We start from the raw sequence: 21,122 nt of genomic DNA, 5'->3' as shown, positions 1-21,122 counted from the left end.
GTGAGTTAAATTCCATTTCCACACACGCTATCATAGCATTTGCAGGTTAAAATGCCATAAAGTAGTTTTTACGTACTGATAAGATGCAATTAATTTGGGTGCTGCTTTTTTAGAAACACACACTTAGAAAATCCTAAAAACTTGCAATGAAAAAAGTGAAAATACCCATAAAACAGGCCACAAAAGGCAGATTCTCAAGTAGAAATCTAGCAGCATTGTCTGAATCACAACTTGCCCGAATCAAAAACTGCTCCTAGTAATGGAGAGAAAACAGCATCACAATCTATATATTCTTTTGACATCCCACCTGAGGTAAGACCCCTAGTTCAAAGGTCCCAGAATAACCAGAAACAGTCAGTTTTACAGGTTACAAGGAAATCAAAGAAATATTCAAATTTTGGCACAGTAATTCCTAAACTTAGAGCATCAGTTTGTTATCCATAAATGGAAAGGATTTAGCTTGTTTTAACAGCTTCCTAAAAAAGACAAGATTCAATTGCAACATTTATTATCTAAAAGCGTTCTGGTCAAAATAAAAATGAAACTCAAAATTATGAACCCTTTTGATGATAATAGCTGATACTTCTTAAGCAATAAACTCTTGCTCTCTCCTGTTTTTATTTCCTCAAAAAAGCAACATAAACTAAAACAATGTAATCTCAGGTGTTCAGGCTCCATATTTGTTGTTTTGAGAAAAGGCTTTATAACAGCTTCATTGAAGGCTCTTTAAGAAACTAAATCTTTCTGGTTTAATAGAGTGACAAGGTGTATATGAGGGCATCAAATGAAAAGGAAAATGAGCTGTCACAATAAAGTACTACTGAAAGCCTTAGCACAAACTGCATGACAAGCTAAAAGAAAAGAATTATTTTGTTCCTTTTGCTTTAACCAAAGTCCTAACACTTTGGACCTGCAAACCACTGCCATTTTAGAGTCAATCTGTATTTTAAGTGGATGTAACTAGCCCTAGCAAACGTAGCAAAACTTGAAATGTTCTCAAATTGGTCTTAGCATGTGTACTAATCCATCCACACCACATCAGATGAATCTTGTAGTTGATAATATTTTACATGCTTACAATAATTACTGTAATTCAGAACCTTGACACCCATTTTCCTAAGATAAATCAACGTAACAAAAATTATTCAACCTCCCTTTTCTTCTAAGGGTAAATGCAAAGCAGTTTGAAGCTCACTGTAGGTTGAAATTTTAGTCCAAGGGCTGATGGTCTGCAATATGATCACAGTCTTTCCAATGTCAAAAGTTAACAGGAGTGGAGTCTATTTCAAATGACTGGCTCTAATCATCTCATAATTACATTAGATAAATTACACTTTACACATAATTGCAACAAGTTTTTGCATTATTAGGCACCGGTCTGAAATACTTGGCAGTTTCACAGTGAAACACTATTCCTGTTGATGCATTTGGATGAGGTCCTTACCCTTCTACCATCACAGTCAGGGATCTGCCACTGGCATAAAATTCCAGATGGAAAATGCCAGCAATCCTAACTACTTCACAAAAACACAGGTAAGGAGGGAAATAGATTAATATGCTGTTCTTATCCCCTTTCAACTGACAGAAGTTTTGCATGCTTAAAAAAAACAAACCGGTTTTTCCATGACATCATTTGGCTTGAATACTAACGCTATTCCTTAATGCAACTACATGTACATGGATATACAACTTGTCTTTTCACAGAAGCAATGCCCAGCTTTACATGTTTTTCTTTACTCTGTTTCCCCAGATTATAATTCTAAGATCGTTTCTGATTTTTATGCCATTTCCCTGTCTTAATTCTTCAGTGTTGTTAAATGAAGTGCCCCTCTCCATTCTGTGAAGATAGAGTGATTTACAGCAGCTGAAAATCAGGGGATTGTCCAGTAATTACAGCTTTTTTCAGTAAAGTAGTAGTATTGGATTCATTAACAGTGTTTGGATTCATTAAGAATTAAAGTTTATTTCACTCAACAACAAGTACAAAGTTGGGTCAAGCTCCCTTGTTAGGCTTTGACACTTCCTTCAGGAAGACTACAATTCAACCCAGGGTTTCATTTTCTGTTTGGCTGCTTGTAAAATAGAAGGCATCTTGAAAATGATACTTCTATTTAGGGCTCTTACTATGGACCTTACAGGCACTGTAAATGTGGAGTGGCTTTGTCTTAAACAGCCTAATCCTGCCCATTCCACAGAACAGACATTTGGAGTACAACGACGATGGGAGCATGAAAACGCAGCATTAACAACTTCTTCATTGCAAAGAGTAAGCACAATCCAAGTCTGGCTATTTCCTTGGTAAGACCATAAGAAATGAGGCAGGGAAAGTGAATGTTTTGGGCTTGCAACCCATTTTCCTTGAGCTGGGACATCTGCTGACTGCAAGGGGTTTCAGTTTGGAACTGAAGGCATGCTTTTTACACCACTGCCATTAGACAGATTCTATCTGACACCCTACTTCAAAATTAAAACAGCAGGCAAGTGGGTAAATAGGAGCAAAAATTGAAATTTTCAGTACTTGCTCACACCTTATTTTCAGATATTCTCCAAAAAAAGGAGCAGCACCAGTGAAAAGCACGTTTGCATCAACAGGGCCTGGATGGACTATCCCAGGTGATACAACCACTAACCCACAGATGACGTCAGAGGTTTCACAGCACAGTGTTTAAAATTCAAGCAGCAGAAGCCCTTCCACCAGAATTTCACCCTGCTTTGGGAACAGATCTTCTGTCTGTATCATTAATTTCTTTGTTTTCCAATTGAGTTGCCGTGCAGCAAGTATTGCAGCATCACTAAAGAAACAGAGCTGGAGCACAGAGCAGCTCAACTGAGTGAACTTGCAGCTCAAACCATCAGAAACACCAAGAACAAAAAAGGCTGGGCCAGCTTTCTCAGCAGCCTGCTTGTGGCACTCAGACCTGAAATTACTCACTGCAAGTGTTCTCTCTAGGGTCTGACAGGACTGACATATATTGGAATATATATAACAAAATGATAAGGCAGCTTCAAAGAGTGACTCACAGAAAACCTGTGCTGGAGCACTCAGAATTCATAAGGGACTTTAACCACAGTCACAACCCTCAGTTGTTTGGTTTGCCTCCTTTATTCCTCTACTCTTGGGCTTTTCTTCCAGCTTTCTACCAACTGTGATATAAAACCATACTAATTAATCCAAATAAACACATGTGCTATGTATTTCTTTCAAGATGGGTTAACTACATACTCATCATTCCTGAAAACAAGCCCACAGTAACCAAAAGCGGTCAAAGCAGCACTGTTGTTATAAATTATAGCCCACAGCCATGGGTGTTCCTTGATGGAAGAAGAAGAAATATCAACCCAACCTCCTGGTCTGCTATGAGAACACTTGTTATAAATCATGTTTTTCCAGTGTTCTATTTCAACTGCATAGATCAGTATCCAATAGAGAGCTCCTTAAGTCACAGACAAACCCACAAAAACTGCTTAAGACCAACATTCCACAAAAACATGACAAAAAACTTCAAAGCAACCCTACAGTAGAGAAAATGCGGATTTAATAGGAGCTTAACATTAAGAATCCCATCCTCAAAATAATGCAAATTGATTTTAAAGTGGATTCAGGTTTTTAAATATTAAGAGCATAAAATTGAAGAATTAATTGAATTTACTGTCGGTTCAACATTGCTAATGTAAATGATAGATAACTGTATCGGGTCATTCTTGACTAAATGAAGCGCTATCTACCATTATTACACGACTAAAGGCTTTAAAAAATTCTGTTGTTAAATGCAATCAACTTTAAATTAAACTATGTGCATTCAGTCAGTGTCTTAAGCAATGATGAGGCAGAGATACCTTAAGGTGGTAGTAGGGATTTAGACCTCCACAACTTCTGATGTAAAATTTAAATAAGTTAGAATTTGAAAAAGCAAATTAACCTGTACTGCATTTTGCCCACAAAGCTCTTCCTTCCATTTTGATTTACCACTGGTCTCCACTCATTAGATCAAAGCTCACAAAGTATTTTTGAGACCAACCAGCACTTTCAGCCCAATTGAAAAGTCACTGAAGGCAATGAAAATTACTTCTGTCAGCTTCAGTAAGGCCTTCTACAATCTCAGTACTCAGTAGCTACAAGGAGTAGGACTGAGAGGGTCTGACCAACTTTGCTGAGGATATCACTTGGCAATCAAACATCATTGGAAAAAATCAGAGATTACTATTTATATTGCTTCAGCACAGCCACTGCTGTTCTGAGATTACCTGCTGCACAATGGAAAAAGCAAAAAAAAGGATGTGAAAATACATATACCGACACCTGACTTATACACATCAGTATTCATCAATTAAAAGAGCCTGTGATGACTTCTCCAAACTGTCACTGGGGAATGACAAGCAACAGTCATTTCAGCCAAACTGGTACTCACATATCCTCTTGGCTGTGGGAATTCTGGGTCACACCCATTTCTTTTACCATTTTTTCCTGCAATGTAACTGAAAGTGACATTGACATTTGTCCCTTGGAAAAGTTACTGTTATCCTCCTTGTTGACAGGATTATTCTACTGCCTGATGTTTTGTTTATTTTCTAAGCAATTGCCAAGAATACTGTCTGTGCCTGTCATCAGTCTACATGTTGACTGGTATCTACGCATCACACTGGAAGATCAGAATCCTTAAAAGACACTTTCCTTCTCAACTCTTGAAAAGACATTCACAACACCACCAGTAGAATCTGAAGATGCCAGCTATTAGGAGACAGAATTGACCACAATTTAGTCAAAGTGCACCATCACACCTCCTACTAAGAAGATTTTAAGAACTGGAAAGTCTGTTCTTGTGGGAAATCCGCGGCGGGAGAAATATAGCACTCAATATGAGTGATCGGCAAATCTCATTTATTGATAATTCACACAATGCTTTTATAATAACACTAATAAGCTCATGCATATTTCAAAAGTTAAGCTCCGGATTGGTGCTCAGACTAAAAGTCAGCTACGCCTCTTTCTACATTTCTTTGTGGTTACATAGTTTGAGTAAGTTTTTGTTTTACCGTGCTTCTCCCTCATATCTTTCAGCTACAAGGTCTTGTTATCGTATCCCAGCTGTGCTCAAGGACATGCGAAGCTTGCTGCCTTGCTGGTTCTCATGAGAGTGCCTGTGTGCTCAGCAAAGCTCCCTCATGTCTACGTGACCTTTTGCAGCTAGCCAGTTATCAATCACACTCTCCACACAGAAACTTTCTCCCTCAGAAATGCCCACGATGAAGGAGAAAGGCATGCGATGCTTTGTGTTTGTTTCCAGCTGTCATCGCTGCGTAGCCCTAATCGTGGCATTCAGGTGGCCTGAGACGCTTTGAAGATGGTGTATTTAAACGATTATAACTCAACAACATTGTTTTCAGTCTTATTCTCATAACTGAAGTCTCCTTTATGTGTTACTGCACACTGGCTTACTTGACACAAGCAACCAGGTTATCTGGGTGGGTTGGTTTTGTTTTTGGTTTGTTTGGTTTGGTTTTTTTTGTCAGAACCTTAAACTGTAGGTCTCTGGCAAGTCTTGTTCCGTTCTGCAAGCAAAACATGTTTTGTGCAAAAAAAAATAGGAGCAGGAGTCTGCCAGCTCCAGCTAGGAAGTAGTGAGCCTGGGTTCAGGGAAGTATTGGATCTCTTGGTTCATTTTAGGAGATAATGTCAAATCATTGTGGGGAAGGGTTAATCTAAAGAGTTACTAAACAAAGCAAGGCCTGACACACTTGCATCTATTACAAACAGGAATGACGGCACTGAGTTTGGTGGGTCTGTTTATCAGAAGGTTACTAATAAGGTTGAGACATCAGTCAATCTTGCATGGACTGCTGGCAGTAACAACACACGTTTTGGTATTGCTGGAAAGTACCAAATGGATGAGAAGACTTCCATTGTGGTAAGAATTTTGTTGCAGAAATGAGTATTTCAAGCTCCCCTAAATACTGAAAATTTGTAATGAAGCAGTTGCCTGAACTAGTTACTGAGGAAGTATGGTAGATTGTGAACTGTGGCTTCTGTTGTGGTTCAAATTTAAATTGGGACCTCACACATCGTACTTGTGAACTTATGGAGGAAAAGAAATCTTAAATATAATTTTGTCCATAGTGAAATAGTCTGACTAGTGTGCTTGGAATAGCATGCTACTGTGCTGAAAAATGTCTTTTAAAAGACAATGAAAGTGTCCTTTGAATTCTTAAATCCATAATGTAAAACCATATTATAATTACAATGGTGGAAGTTTACCTGAGCTTACAGCCTTCTCCTAACAGTAAGTTAACCGCTGAAAGTTAGCTGACGTGTGTGTTTTAAGACCAAGAACTGAAGTAGCAAGCATTTATGTTTCAAAACAACAATTAGTTCCAGGACCACTGAACCAAAATTGAAAATGAGAAATACTGTTGTTAAGAGCTCAAAACTTAGTAATGCAAAAAGGGGATTGCATATTCATGTATTTCTTGCTCATTAGAAGAAAAAAGAAAATCACTCCTGAGTGATGTGAACAAGACAGGCTCTGAGGGACTGCAGTAAGTAGCTCTTTAAAAGATATAAAGACATAATAGAGGAGGCAGTGAAAAACAGCATGGCATTCTGTGAAGGCAGAATTTGCACCATTTGCTTAAGCTGAAAACTCCTGAGAAAAGGAAAAGACTGGAACATGCTTCAAAGAGAGGTTGGTCTCCAAGTAGCTCAAGAGTGTTAATGCATAGGCCACCTTCTCAGGGGACTGGGATACTTCTGTGTGAATACTTACACAGTTTATAAATACTGTGATTTTTTTTTCTTCCTTATAGGCTAAAGTGAACAATGCCAGCCTCATTGGAATTGGTTACACTCATGCCCTTCGACCTGGTACGCAGTTCTCACTGGTGGCAGCAAATGGTGTTAAGTACTACACTACGGTTTAATTCACTGTCATCTTAAGAACAGACTAGATGAACAAAGGAGCTAGAAGTCTACGCAGACTCAGAGAACTAAAGGATGTCTGTGTATGCAAGTTCCTGTGGCAACTAAGCCACAATAGAGAGGTCAAGGACCTGAGGAAGAGCACTGTACTGGGATGTCAGTGCATGATGGTTCTCGTGACTTGCTTTTGTAGGTGTAAAGCTGACCCTCTCAGGCTTGACTGATGGCAAGAATTTCAGTGCTGGAGGTCACAAAATTGGGCTGGGATTTGAGCTGGAAGCCTAACATAGCTTTAAGTAAAACAACTGGTGGTGCTCTGGAAGATGAAGGAAAAGTGTACCCGGTGCATTTCAGCCTTAATATTACTCGGAAATTTGAAGAAGTGTGAACTTTCTACTCTGCCCAAGAATGACTTTAACCCAATGCTGAAGTCCAGAGTGTGCCAGCACAACAAAGGAAGACGCTTGAAGGCATGCATGGAAGTTGTGATGTTTGTGCCACATTTCAGTTTCCTGTATTTTAAATCTGTTCCAAAAAAAACAAAAGAAAATCCAACCTCTCCCCATTATTGTATTGCATTTTGCATGTCCTATACTTCACAGCCTTTTATAAAAGGAGGTCTCTGTGTTGTAGTGGAAATTTGGGGTTAGAACAGAAGGAAATAAATTGGTCACAGTCAGAACACAAGGTTGGTGTGTGTTGACTCTCACCAAGGTTCCACCCAGCTGGGTTTTTTGGTCTTTTTTTCATCTTTTCATGCAACTTTAAGCATGGTTAATAGATAATCTGAAAATGCTTTTTTACACGATACCTGTACACTGAAGATTTCCTTCTTTGGTTTCTAGGCTAACATTCTTACACCTCTCATGTTTTAGAGACCTGCACAGTGAAAGCAGCTTTTTCCATTATAGTGTTATTGAGCGCATCAAAAAGAGCAAACCAAAAGTTTACATGCTTTAGATAATTTTGTTCCCATACAGGAAACAAGTATTAGGTAAGTACAACCATTACACTTAAAGAAAAAAAGTGCAAATCAGCAAAGTTAAGCAATTAAGTTCACAGTTCATTAGGAAGGTGACATCTACCAGTGACTGGGTATACCTTGTCCATTGTTCATTAGAAAGCCCAAAATGCAGCAAAACAGCCACAGGCGATGCCCAAGGGAAGACGTATCAGGACAGAGATCTGCTGTCTTAAGGCACAATTAAGAACATTTTCCAAGCAGTTAGAACAGGCATTCCCTAATGTATCTTTGTGAAAGTGTCTGAGAAGTGGATACTAAAAGCTAAGCCATATGTATCACATAAGCAGTTGGTGACAGTAGAAGGCAGCTGATATTCCCTTCTCAGAGGCAGCAGCTTTTCACAGTTGGCTTCCCAAAGCAACATGGCTTCAGAGGCAACCAGAGTGATTCTACATCTGGGTTTGTTCTGGATTGTTTGTTTCTTCTACCTGAAGCTGCAGCCAGCTCCAGTCTAGAGCCGAAAGAATAAATGAAATTCAACACCAGGCTACAGTTGAGCTTTTTCTAAAATAAAGGTAAAGTGTGTTAAGAGTTATAAAAAATTTACTGGGAACAAGTTGGTCAATTTCATGATGAGCCACGTGACTGTTGTCAAGGAAACAACCTACCTGCACTCTCCAGTATTTTACTCTCTCTTCAATATTCTGCATTGTTAAATTAAGGATCCCTGACACCCGCTCATCCCAAATTTGTGTGCAGTTTTGCAGTAGTTTTGTACAACAGCCAAGTGCTTTGCCCCATCCTTTACTGTTTAGCGCAGCAAGTTCCCAGCATGTGGCCCCCAGTTTTGGCAAGCAGAGTAAGTCAGGCGGCAGATTATGAGGGAACCGGTGCTTCCTATCTCTGTGCATCTCCTACTCTCCCCCTTGTCCACGAGTAAAATGCAGATTTCATTTAGCTGTGTTAGTGGTGGCAAAGTTGCACATTCAGAACTTCGAAGCCAGGCACTTCCTTAGTCCATTTACAGAAGAGTGAATACATTACCAAGAAACTCTGCTCTTGATCCTTCATTGTGTCATGCATCACATTTTCTAGTTGGCTACAAAGTTCCCGAGATTCCAGCAGCAGCTCCTCACTGAAAGGGGCAATTATTACACTATTAATTTCTGTGGCAGTTTAAAGAGATGCTGCCTCTATCATTAAGAAATACTTCTGGCAGATACGCTGCAGAACACTGAAGTTAGTCAGGTCATAGGCTTGTAATTCATACTGCAACTTGAAAAGTTGGTGGCAGCCCCTGATTTACCAAATGGGGGAAAGGAAATGTATTCCAAGATGGAATTGGGCTCTTATTAGGTGGAACCACTGTTGCTAGAGGAAAAGCTGAGAAGCCTATAAACTTAAGGATGGGGCAACAGGCAAATAAACAAACCAAGGTCTTTCATTCCAAGTGGTAACCCAGTTCATTTAAGCAAGCCGGAACTACGCATGCAGCAGTCTCAATGACACAGCTCAGCTACTGTGACCTTACATGACAATACTTCAACAGTTCTTGCTGGCAGTGTACTTCCAAGTGAGCCCAACCATCTCAGATTAAAGGAAGAAAACCAAAAAACCACTTTTGTTACTGAGGCTGGGGGAAGTGAAGCCATACATGATACCCAGTTTTCATATGGAAGATCTGAAAGCCCCAGCAAGTCTTAACTACCAAGTAAACTAAGGCTGCTGACAACGCAAGCTGAACACAAAGTGTAAAATATGAGAAACCCTGTGTGCCATTATTTCACAAAGCAGGAAGCCTAGCTTTGTAGTGGTGGCATTAGCAGCCGAAGAACTCCAGACTTTGCCTCACCTTTTTCTTACAGATTCTGATACACTGAATGTTCCAGAAGGGACTTGCAGCAGCAGTTGACCTGAGCTACCAAGACGGGATGTGTTCACGCTCTCTGGACTGCCAGTAACAGGACCACGCACTTTACTCTGAAGAAAACACAGAATATTCAGAGTGCAATTGTTCCCACTAGTTTTCAGCAGCCGGGAATATGAGACAACCTGGAACTTGGCTTTCATACTGATTCAAAAGAAAGAAAAGAACCATAGGAAACACTCAATTTACTATTGTTTCAGTAGCCTGTGCTACAAACCATATTCTCAGGTTAAAGGGGAGTTCTTATTTTACTTACACAAGCAATTTTCAGCAAGTTCCACAGTTCTTTCTGTCGTTTCTCCTGAAGCCTAACAACTGTTTCCTCATCTTCACTCATCAGATTCATCACTTTCTCCACTCTGGGGAACAATTCCAATGCCTTCTGTTTGCAAACTACAGTTTTACTATTAAAAAAATAAAAACTAATCAGATCACACATGGGCCACTGCAGTAGGAGAACAGTTCTGAAGTTAATTATTTTCTGTTAACACTGCAAGATCTCAAGAGCCGTATGCAATGAGTTTTAAACCTTCTCTTGCTGGAAGAGAAAATACCTTCTCTCAACTCTGAATAAAATGTACAAAGCTCACCTGAGCTGAGCATAAATGACTCAAACTTTTTTTTCAAAGGTCTGGATTGCCTGTAGAAGCAGTCGTACTATTTCCTGGCTGTCACCGCCTGTCCTCTGATCTGGAATGAGAGCCAATATTACACAGAAAGGTCGGTTTATAGGACAGAGTGAGAAGATTCTTAGCGGCTCATTTCCACTACTGCTTTAATCCTGAAACAGCCAAAGTTCAGGATATGCGAGTTTGAGTGGGATGAATTACACTGAATTTTAGCCACCTTCTTCAAAATTTAAAGAACTTGAAAAGGAGAGTTGGGACTGGATCAAAGGAACAGTCGTGTCTTTCATCCTTTCTACCCAGAAAGGTTGGTTGTTGCTTGTGGCAACAGCCTGCTCTGAGAAGAGCTCCAGAGGAGTTTTGAGAACAGCTCACAAAGCACCAAGAAAGGAAGGCTGGCCTAGTGTGAAACTGACTCCCTGACTTCCCTCTCGAGAAAAGGCAATCCAGGAGAGCCCATGTGCTGCTAGTGTCTGGGCAGGCCTAGAAGTCAGATGGTTTTCTCAATGAACGTTACTACATCTCCAAAGTTACACACAAAGCAAGCTGACCTTGAGCTAAAGCGTCTTTTACCTCTTGGCTTCTCTCTGAGTCTTCGGTACAGCTCTCTGGCTTGTTCTTCTCTAGAAGAAAAAAAGCAGGAAAGAAAAGGATTTCCAAAGAACCAAAACATGGAACAAATAGTTTGAGAACTCAAATCTTTTCTATACCTGTCTGCCATTTCAGAACAATGACAGATGAGTCAAAAAACATCTTTAGTGTTAAAGTGCTCCCAGTCCCCCACAATTTGGGTGGAAGAAACAGCCCTTTCACTGTCCTCTAGTGAGTAAGCTTAGCCAGAAAAACTCCTGCATCTGAAGCTCAAGGTAGTTCAACTCACAAATCCTCCAGTGTTCCTCCTTGTTTACGACCTAGCGGGCTTCTCTGCAGGTCCACGATGTCTGTCTGCAGGGCCATCATCCTCTTCACTACCTGCTCCACATCATCTTCCTGAAAGCAGGGTAGAACATAAGCAACACAACAGTCTCATACCTAGAGACACTACCACTCACACTCACACTGGTTCTTCCTTTCTCATTCTTATTTCTAAACAAACCAACAAGATGCAAACAGCAGCCTTGGCCAAAGACAAACGAGTCATTTCAATTCAAGGAAATTCCAAGATGTTTCTGGGGCTTCGCCAAGATCTCCCGTTTCCCCTTAAGCCTTACAACAGAACGAGCTTCATGTAGTACTAATAATGGACAAAAATTGTGCCACACAAACCAAGGCAATGTGAAATCTGACATCAGGGCAGATACAAGGGGTTTCTATTTAAGGCAGGGACAATGAAGCTAAAGGGGGAGGAGGGGAGAGATAACAAAAAACAAACCTCTTTATGATTAGCAGTTAGATTTAGAAACATACCCACCCACAAAGTTCCACAGCTTGCTCCATCTCTTTCCAGGCAAACAGCAGCTTCTCAGAAGCTAGAGGAATCAAAGAATAGTGACTGGCTTTCTCAGGTTCACAGAGAAGGAGGCAGGTGTTTTTGTGAGGAGAAGAGTCATGAAAAGACCCGTTTGCCAGATGCTATACTCACTAACTCCAAACTCAATCTGCTCTTCATAATTTTCCAGGTCAATTTGGATGCTTGTTTTAAAGAAGTCCAGCTTTGCTTCCAGCTGCTGAGAAAGGGAGGCCATAGAATTCTTCATCTTCCAGAGGGTACTATTGTAACGCAACAGATTCATCCTGCAAGGACAAGAAGGTCCTATTAGCCTCTGAAAGTAGAAATCCACCAGGCTTTCATTTACATCCAAAACAGATACTTGAGACAGTGGTGAGGACAAATGCAGTTGTGCCAAAGGGCTAACTCTCCACTTTTCATGAATTGCATACAGCTCCAATCACGGGCTTCCCCATTCCAACAGGGTCCCATTTCTGTCTTCCCTTCCACCAGCGCACAAAGACAGAGATAAGTATTGTGGAGAAACGGCCACCGTACATGGCTGCTCGCTGCCCCTGCTGAAGCCGATTACAGTCCTCTTTCAGCATCCGCATCGTCTGCCAGATCTGACCCCACACTTTGCGCAACTGGAAAAAGTGGAGATTCTTCTTTGGATCCTGAACTGAAAACAGAGGAGGTGGGAGAAAGGGAAATGGACATATCAGCATGAAGCAGAAATACTGTGTTATCACAAAACAGACCAAAACATTGCTCCTTTGAGGGGCATGTTACTGCCTGCAAAGCCTAGAGCTGGATAACCCCTGTGCAGCTCCCCTAGCATGTCAAAATCAAACCCCTCCCTTTTTTAGTTATTCTGATAAACTGAATGAATGACAGTCCATTTTACCGCTTCTTCAGTCCCAATACGCAAAAGCTCCCTCTACTCTTTGTGCACGATACAGACCACAAAACACAGACGCCCCTCTCAACACTGACCCCGCCCCGCCCTTCATATTCATGCCAGAGGAGTCCTTACGGATGCAGCCAACACTTTCTGGATGAGGACGCAAGGCCACCTGAGCCTCAGGAAACTTTCTTGTTATCAAAGAGGAAGAGAAGGTCTGTGTCTGCTGCTGCAGTATCATTCCCCTGCACAAGACAAAAGACCCAACCAGGTTTTCTTGGGAAGAGCAAGCCTTGGCAACACCACAAACAGAAGAGTCCTCCTCAACCAAACACAGAGCACCAAAGGCAACAGGCTGCCTACGCTACAGTGGCTGTTAGGTCTGTGAGGTTACCATGACAAAAGCATGCCACAACAGCAGGGAGTGCTGTGATCCCAAAGCGAGTGCAGTGACTTCTGATTCACTCAAACTTAAGAAAGGAAATACCGAGACTCACCTTGCCATCAGCTGTATGTTTAGTGACCAACTTCCGAGAAAACAATTCAAGTCCTGCTTCCTGCAGTAGTTCCTGGTCCTCTTCTGGAATTCCTGTATCTGACTGAATCCTGGCCTTCACACTCTGCAGAGTCTCTTCCTCCGTCACAGGGTAGGTGTGCACAGTTCCCGTAACCATGTTCAAAGCGTGAAGCAACTACCAGAAGAGTAGCATGGCATGAGAAAGGCTGAAGATACATTGGTCATCTTAGAGCAGAGATTGAGGGACCGAAAAAATGACCACCAAGAAACTGTTCAAAGCACTTGGCAGAATCAAGAAGTCACTTTACAGCTACTTCCTAACATTATGGCAAAGTTCTTGTCCTCCATCAAGTGGAAGAGAGGCCACATGGCAGTTAAATACCTGTAGAATCCTCTCTCAGAATATGGAACCAAGCATGCACAGAAGCTCTTCACTACTCCCAACAAGCTCAGGGAGTATTTGTCCTCAAAGAAGCAAGAGGAAAGCACCTGTCACTAACAGTCAGGAGACAGTTCTATGAGTTTCTGCCTCACTCTTCCTCCTAAGTCTAGGATTCAGAGGCTCAGGAAACTGCTCTCTGGAAAACTTTTTAGGCTAATACAGACATATTGCTTACCTTCAAGTTCAAAATGTCATCCAATGCTTTGAAACACCCATTGGGTCCATAGGTAGGATCTGTACCTCTCTGACGTGGGTGCCACATTAACATGAGTTGCGGCCATTTCTCCAGCCTCCCAGACAAAACACTGAGCAACAAAAACCAGGAGATCAGAAAAGGGAAAAAGTGCATTTGCAGTAACGATACGGCCTGTTCTGTGTGGGAGGACTGACAAAACTGCCCCCCTCCTTCTCCCTCCAGCACTCCACCTCTCCCCATCACAAACGCAGTGTTTAGAAGGCAGAAACCAAGACTACACAAGTCTGACAAGCGACAGTAGTACTGCCTGTGTCACGCACTCAATGTATTCACAGATTAACACAGTAAGGCATATAACACAAACTTGGTCCTTTTGCAGAAGAATCAGTTTATCTCAGCACAGCAATTTCTAGTACTCACCTGTTTAGATTGTTGGGGCAGGGCAAACTGCTAGAAAACTTGACTTCTCCGGATAAGTCTTCTGAAACAACAATATCCAGCTCACTCTTCTGACGCACTTTTGCATGCCTAATGTAAGCGAGTACAATGGTGAAAAAATTGCCCGCCTTTCCCAGCCTGCATGCTAGTAGGCTCTTAAAAGCTACTCTTGACATATAATACAGATGCCACTTTGGTTTCTGTTACCTGCCCTGCGGGAGTCAGCCCTTATCCCATAGAGCAAGTATCAGGAATGCTGAACTTGCTCAGGTGAGTCAAGCCCCCGTGAAAGGGGTCACTTTCCAAAAGGGCAAGAAACATAGGGATATTATCCTCAGAATCAAGGGACCACACTTCTGCTTCCTGTAAACAGGAAAGTCACATCATGCCCACTTATCACCCAGCCACGGTTCACTCACCATTGCACTGGCTGCCAGTTGGGTAGGAATGGTCGGAAGCCTGTAATGCACTCAAAGGCAAGCGTGCCAAAGCTCCAGGAATCCACTGTCACCCTATACTTCTGCTGTTCCAGCAGCTCTGGAGCCTGATACAGTTTACACGCATGAGACAAAGCCAGATGGCTTTGGCCAGAAAGCTCTTAGCTTTCTCTGTCCCTTAACATCTCATTAACATTTGTACAAATAATTAAAGACATTACTGAACGCTGCCTCTCACGTGCTTTAAGACCCTCCTGGAGTGAGTAGCATAGGTTACTGGCACTCCTGCTTATTTATAACAGATGCAGGTAGCACAAAACCCAGTCTCAGCAAAACCCAGCGTCAGCAAAAAAGCAGTCACCTTTGCTAGCTTCAGCACCACAAACGCACCCCATACCGTGCAAGTACCTAATCCCAGCCCAAAGCTTGGTAACAGGTAATTCTATCCCACTAGAAAGCAGTGGCTGCCCTTCTAGCTGAATTCCTTTCTTACCAAGTACTGCAGAGTCCCAACAAAGGATGTGCACAGGCTCCCCTGATCCAACTCCTTAGCATAACCAAGGTCAATGATTTTGTGTATTAACTGAAACACACAACAGAGAAGAAGAATGCCAGACTGAAGTCCTGTTAAAAGCACATCATACAGCAGAAAGAAAAGGTCTGGCTCTTCAAAGCTATGCAGGAAAGGTGCCAGTGAAGAGATAGAAGCAGAAATGGGAGGCTACTGTAGATTTCTAAAACCACAAAGAATTTGAAGGTGTTGTAGCACACTTAGCAGTTACGCCTCTAGCTCCTTCTGATCTTTGGTCAATCAGGACAGTCTGCTTCTTTCCTTAATGGTTGAAAGTCAAAATGTCAGGTGTTAACAGACGTCTAATACAATGTCTCACCTCAGCTGCACACAGAATACTATGTGACAGTGACCTGAGACAGGTGTTATCCTGGGCTGAGTGCTCTTGCAGAGGGACCATGTAACTGCATGAAGCACATGCAGGTTCCTTGTAAGTTTGTCTGTGCAGGTAGAGACGTCTGCTTCCTGCTTACCCTTTGCTCTCCTTGCTGCAGCACAATGTTCTCTGGCTTCAAGTCTCTACGGATGATCCTGTTCTCATGAAGGTATCTGAGAGCAGAAGCTGAGACAGAAAAAGCCAGTTCTTAGAGCTAAGTAACAGTACCTAGCATGAGCTCAGTAAGGATTCATCTACTCTATCTAGTAATAAGCAGGGCTTTCACATCAGACCTTGTACAATCAAACATACAATGAAACGCTGAGTGTAAGGGGTAAAGTCAGCACCATAGAACTCTGGACACAAATTGAGTTCTCTCTCCGGATGTTCCCTCACATCCTTCCTGTAAACTGTAGTAATGCTGGCTAGCTTCCAGTAGGCAAGAACCTCCCCAGACTCCCAACACTTTTGGGAGATGATCAAGATCATAAAAGGTCAGTCTGAAATGGAGTCACTAAGGTCACTACTGTATATTTGGAGAGTGGACTCAGGACTAAAAGGGTTTCCACAGTTCAGACAACTGAAGGTACTGCCACCACTTACCAATGTCAGATAACAAGATAAGAATAGCTTCTTCCCGCAAGCCACAGCAATTCTCCAGCTGGTCCAGGTACTGCAAGTAAGGAACACAGAATGGAGTCTTTCCCTTCTCTATCCCGAGTGAACTCCAGAGTTCCACAAATTCTCAGGGATGCAAGAAGTTTCAGCAACAGCAATTAAATTCTCCAGAAGCACAAAACTCTATGGACTGTGACCTGCGGTAGCAGCAATTACAGCTTTGTGCCTTGGTTTAATTGCATGGGAAAGAAGATGAAAGAAGTCACTGTCATCCCGTTTTCATCCTCCTATTTGTTCCATCCCTCTTGGCCTGACACTATCAACTCCAATCTGAGGCCTAAGGTCTGTGTTTTAGCTATGGGCAGATCATAGCAAAGGTCAGAAAAGCCTTAGGATTAGAACTACCATGTGTTATCTCTTCCTGTGACAGACAAGAGTTCATCACTTTCAGGAAGGGTACAGCCTACAGATGCACCTACCCCACAATGGTCTTGGCCATACTAAAATACTGTCGCACGTCCCCTACACTTGCCCTCATTCTCTGTGTGCAAACTCCTCACAGTGTCACTTGCACCTAAAAAAATATACAAAGCACTTAAGTCTTTAAGAGCTGAACATAATACCAAGGACCAAGCCATCAACACTTGTTGATGCCATGACTAGAAATAGGAAACATCAGGGTATGAAAGCAAAGGTTTGAAGGGAAAACTTCAGTAGAAAACCTAGGATCAGATCAGAAGGTGATCCATTCCTAGGTTACCATCCTAGGGACCCCACCTTGCGGAGGTCTCCACCTTGGCAGTACTCCATGGCCAACAATGGCAAGTCATTTGGTGCGAGCTTCTGCATCCCTTCAGGGACATCGCGGGCAGCCACCACATTGGGATGGTTCAGTCTGTAGAACAAAAACTAGGCAAGTATACATGATGTTCTGAAACTGCTATACACTTTCATGTGCTCGTGGTCACCACGCAAAGCCCAACATGGTCACAAATGCTTTGAGAAATTGAGTTAGTGAATTCTAAAGGTTTCCATCTTTCACGGATCTAGACTCATTTTAACTCCTGGCACTTCATACGGAAGACAGCGTGTTTCTTCAACATGTATGCATTACAGATCTGTCTAGAAGGTACAGCAACGAGCCCTGCACAGGAGTGCAAGGGAGTCTGTTGCTACCGTCCAGAAAAGACCCAAACTGCAATGAGACTGCTGCAGCCGAAAATGTTAATCCAACACCCCAAGGGACTGCCGCAGCACAGACGTTAAGTCAGGCAAAGCGGCGGCTCTAGGTAGCAGCGTTGTTGTAGCGTTGAGGGCACGGCAGACGAGCCGAAGACGGCAGTGTGAGACCCAAGAGTCTCACGCAGCACAAGGCGAAGCTTTCCTACGCGTGAACTGCCACGCACTTGCCGCCGCAGCCGACTGGGCACCTCCCGGAAGAGAAATCCTCGGCGGCCGGCGGCCGAAAGCCTCTCCCCCCCATTTCCCTCAGCGCACCCGTCAGATCCGCGCTCCAGGGCCGTCTTGGCCAAGCGTCCCGGGGCACTGCCGCCACACCGCGCAGCGAGCCCTCCGCCCGGCCCGGCCGCAAGCGGGCACCGGGCTCGGCCCGGCGCCGCCGCCTCCCCGCCTCACCTCTTCATGATCTGTATTTCCAGCGCCCAGCGCTCGCGGCTGCGCGGGCTCAGCTCCTGCCGGCACTGCTCGATGGCCGCCTGCTCGCCGGTTTCCTGCGGACGCGGCAAGGGCCGGGCTAAGCGCGGGTCCCGAGTCGGGGCGCCGCGGGCCCGGCCGCCTCCTGCCTTGTTGTGCCAACGGATGACGCTGCCGAAGCCGCCGGTGCCGAGGCGCTCCCGCGTCTCCCAGGGCCCGCAGGTCAGCGCCCGCAGCGCGGGCGGGCGACTCACGGCGGGCCCGGCTCCGCTCCGCGGGACCTGCGCTTCCGGCTCCGGCGCGACTGCCCGCCCGCCCGCCCTTAAACGGGCCGCCCCGGCGAGGAGTGCAGGAGCCGCCATCTTCGTGGCCGCCATACCGCGTGAAGTCATGGGCTCGGAATGACAGGAGAGTACAGCTCGTGGGCTGCGTAAGTAAAATTGCAGAGTTGCCGTCTTCTTCCCACAGCATCTCCCAGACTTGCCAATCCGGGATGCGCCATTTGCGTTTTCCACCGCACCGCCCGAACCAAAGCGCTCTTCTGGGCATTACACCGGGTTCGGATAGTTCCTCCTCCTGGCCTGGCTTGGCGTGAGGGGCTTTAATGCCACTGCAAAGACGCGCAACGGTGCGGGGATGGAAAATACACTCCAAAACCTACCGCAACTCCAGTCACCTGCACTGGACCTGCCAAAGCCACCGAGCACAGAGGGTCCCGTCTGGGTGACATGGGGCGGCTGTGGGATGTCATGATGTCACACTTCGTCACTGACATTAAACAGTCCTGCTGAAATTATCCCGAGGATCAGCTTAGAGAAAAGCCAGTAGGTGGTGCTTGAGAGAGCAGACACTTTTATTGCCGGTTTTCCTAAAATATGTTAAGCCCTACAAATGGCACCGCACTCCGTAGACAATTATGGTTGTCCTTAAGCTGTGAAAAGTCAGAAAAATAATTTTTGAAATCTTCCCCCGAGGCCATTAGTTTGTTAGCATCTTTATTCTAGGCTGTTATCTTTAAAAATAAAATAAATTAGCCCCTGTTCACTCAGCAGTGTTTAATCTCAGCAACTGGAAGTCCTTTCTGGAAATGGTCAAATGCAGCTACACTTAAATCAGATTTATGGCAGTAATGTTATCACCAGCACCATGACTCTTGGGGAAATACATTTGATAATCTTGACATAGATCTCCGTGCAGAGAAGAGCTAAACATATAGAGTACGCAGTGTTTCATCTTTACCATTATGCAAAATAACCAGTGCCGTGCTTTCCAAAGGAGGACTCCAGACAGCTGCTTCCTGAAAATGAAGTCACTCACATACTAGTTCTTATGCCTTACACTAAATTCTGTCAGGAGCCTGACTGCTAGTGACTCAGTCCCAAGTAGGTAGGACACATTCATCGCTGTAACAATTGCACCACTGACTGTTTTCATAACAGTGCCCAAAGATCAGCTCTAAAACTAATCATCGCATTTGTCTGCCACACTTTGATAACTGAATACCTCGTGACCACACCCCAGCGAGTAGATCTCAGTTTTCTAGGATGAGTAGCATCAGTGAACATTTAGCTCTGGTCCTCAACATGCTGTTCCTTATTTATATCTAAAGTTCATTAGAAGTTTTGTTCATTTAACTTGCAAGCTCCCCTGACTGTTTCTTCTCCCATGGCTCTGTGCAGGGCATGCTTTGCTCTGCATGCGGGTCAGGGCCTCTCTGCCAAACATCTTAATTAGGAGTACAGCACACTACACTCGTGCATGAAACAGGAGTTTCTCGTTATTACTACTAAGTCTACATACTGCAGACTTCTGATTATATTAGAAAATAATACAGCTGTGCATTCATTCACTCACACACCCAGAAGCATAATGGGACAGGACAGTTCACTGTAAGAGATAAGTACTATTCTGTCACTGAACAGTAAGGTATTCAGTGGGGAAAAAAAATTGTTACGAAGGCTGAATCTGCTCTCTGACTGGAAAAGAGAGAGAACAAAACAAACTGGCCGTAAAATCCAGCAGCATGCCAGCAAGGAGCTTTCCTCCCGTCCCTCACAGGCTCCCCCCCAGCCAGCCACCTGCCTGGACCATCCCCTAGATGCTCGGGAAGGGGTGGGATGTGGACAGCACGCCCCACGGCCCAGGGAGTCTCCACCCCCTCGAGTGGCGCTACAAGTAGGACAGAGATCAGAGCAGAGACGCAGGAAACACAAACCCAGCCTGGTCTGGAAAGCAAATCATCAAGAGAATACAGAAGAGAAGAAGCAAAAAGGTAGGCACTATTCTGCACCTGTTTCAAAACTGGCATTTCCTGTTTTCAACATAAACGGCATTATCATTAAGTACTATTAAATATTATTATTTAATAAGTCCCACAGAAGCACCATGACAGTTAACTAACTGAACTATTGCCTTCCAGTTTTTGAAGAGATTCATAGTGTGGGTAAAGCTGCTAACTTTCAGTAGTTTCAGGAAAGCTGAAGCTTTCCAGGGAAAGGGCTGACAGCCTCGGGCTCTGACCAGTTAAGCAAGGAGGAGTCCCCCGCACAAAGGACATTAGCAGAAGAACTTAAAGGGAGAGTTGTGGACGAATATCTTGATGGTAAGGTAAGGAGACACAGAGAACTAGCTGCAAAAGGAGAATTTATCTGATCTTCCCAGGAGGTCAGACTATGCCTTTCACTCCAGGTTCCAAAGCATGATAATGGAGGGACACGGAGGAGGAGGAGGATGGGTCATCTTCAGTTCTCCCTAAATATGCTTCTCCTTAAATGTGGCCAAACCCACAGGAAATACCGAGAATGACTCCAAAAACAAAGACTTTGAAATATTCATTTCATCCAATGTCCTAAAAGACTACAGCATCTTGCTTTTGTTTCCTTTTGGGTTTTTAGCTCTTTCCCCCCAAAACAGAGGTCTGTTTGTTATATTTTTAAGGAGAAATAGTTCAATTGTGCTATTCATCTGCTCAGTTCAGAAAGGGGATGCAGAAACACTTTATCCAGAAGGCAGTCAGTTGCTTCAACTAAGTCAAGATAGCTGATCATCATCAAGAAAGCTATTAGTGCTATAGATTCAGAAACAGTGTATGTTGGAATGGATGCATTGTGT

The 21,122-nt window shown here is 43.5% G+C and overlaps 1 long non-coding RNA gene and 1 pseudogene across 1 annotated transcript; one reads left to right on the top strand and one right to left on the bottom strand.

Moving 5' to 3' along the window:
- The first annotated feature begins 5,682 nt into the window (after nt 1–5,682).
- On the top strand, nt 5,683–7,144 carry LOC136303947 (uncharacterized). Its single transcript, XR_010724316.1, has 3 exons — nt 5,683–5,906; nt 6,802–6,859; nt 7,107–7,144. It is a non-coding gene; the product is annotated as an uncharacterized lncRNA (long non-coding RNA).
- Nucleotides 7,145–8,342: 1,198 nt separating this feature from the next.
- LOC136303939 (inhibitor of nuclear factor kappa-B kinase subunit beta-like) lies at nt 8,343–18,388 on the bottom strand (annotated as a pseudogene).
- Between the last annotated feature and the right edge of the window lie 2,734 nt (nt 18,389–21,122).

Source organism: Chamaea fasciata, unplaced genomic scaffold (genome assembly GCF_029207755.1).
Source record: "Chamaea fasciata isolate MVZ Bird 193981 ecotype frontalis unplaced genomic scaffold, bChaFas1.0.hap1 SCAF_44, whole genome shotgun sequence".
Lineage (NCBI taxonomy): Eukaryota > Metazoa > Chordata > Aves > Passeriformes > Sylviidae > Chamaea > Chamaea fasciata.
Note: the sequence above shows the minus strand (reverse complement) of the source record. Positions and strands in the feature narration are given on the sequence as shown.